This window comes from Halyomorpha halys, unplaced genomic scaffold (genome assembly GCF_000696795.3).
Source record: "Halyomorpha halys isolate HHAL.00 unplaced genomic scaffold, Hhal_1.1 Scaffold85.1, whole genome shotgun sequence".
Lineage (NCBI taxonomy): Eukaryota > Metazoa > Arthropoda > Insecta > Hemiptera > Pentatomidae > Halyomorpha > Halyomorpha halys.
The window spans coordinates 189,930-191,412 of NW_027112611.1; positions in this window are offsets into that span (position 1 = coordinate 189,930).

Below are 1,483 nucleotides of genomic sequence, written 5' to 3' on the forward strand. Positions count from 1 at the left end.
AGTATTTAAATTAGGTGAACAATAAATGGTAATATACATAATAGAGGGAAAAAAACAGATAGAAAAACAAAGGAAAAGTAAAGTATAAAATAATGGGATACATTGTGTGTAAGTAATTAAGAAACAAAATATTAATATATTAATTCTTTTTTTATATACTTTATAAACATAACAATTGTTAAATGTTTTTATTTTAATATTTTTATTAGTTCTAAAATATTAGTATCTTGTCTTTTCATTTAGCCCTGATGAAGCCCTGCAAAGTGGAGCGAAACGTTATTTTGATACCTTCATTGGCCGCCACCTGGACTATCTTCCTACAACCTACTTCATACGCTCATCTATCTTCTTCCAAAAAATAAAATAGTTACTGTATTTTACTTACCAACTTTTATATGTTCCAAGATGAACATTTTAAAAAAGCATTGTTCCACTTACAAACTAAACATGTAGTAAGGGGGAGTAGGTTTATAGTGATCTTGAAAAATTTCGAGAAAAAAAAAAGTGCGTGTAGTCGGGTTTGCGTGCGTACTTATGTTTGCTCAAAAAAAGAAAAGTCTTATGAAACTGAAATTTCTTGTTTAGAAAAGGTGTCTGGATGATGAGGAAGCCCCCTCAATCAAAAAAACTAAATCTCGCAAAATAATGTGTATATTTGTGAACAGCGTAAGTCTTTGCAGCGGCGCCGGTTCGAATTCGGCCTGGATGGTCGACTTTTATTTCTGTAGTGGACCCACGAAATGAAAACATGATTCCCCACCATGGTTAGAATATGGTGGTACCCTGTATATAACCCTCTTACCCCTGTATGTCAGAACTTACCATTAACGGGGTCATAAAAAAATAAATAAATAAATATGAAATTAAATATTTAAGGCAGGTATATGCCTGGTACGAGACAGCAACTATCTCATTGAAATCGAGAGCTGCTTAATATTCTATCCGTCTCTAAAGATTTTGATCAATATAAAATTGAATGATATATGAAATTAGCCAGGCCTTATCTTCGTTGAAATAGTTGAACCGGACCTAAATGTACAATTTTCAAAATGGCTTCCCCAAAAGTACTTTTAATTTTGTTTGTTTGAAATAATTAGGCATTTAAAATTTTTATTAGTAATGAAAAATGAATAAATATAAACCATGAAAGGATTCGATAATCAACTTAAAAATATTTTCTCTAGTTTTAAAAACACATTTCTGGAATAAGAGTAGTAATATAGATGATTTATATACAGCCGGAAGGCCAAACATTCTAGAAAAAATAATATTTGGTATTGAAAGTTGTAATGGAGAATGCCTAAAACTACATAAATAAAATATATGTTCTTCCATTTTTGTTAGTTATTTTTTTTTTTTTAGCGTTTTTCTATTTCGCTAGTCTGATTAATGTTTTTGTAACCACAATTATTAAACAGTTAGATTTTTTATTCCATGTAACCTAGATTTGAGCCTTTCAGTTGATAGGATGGCTAACTCCATA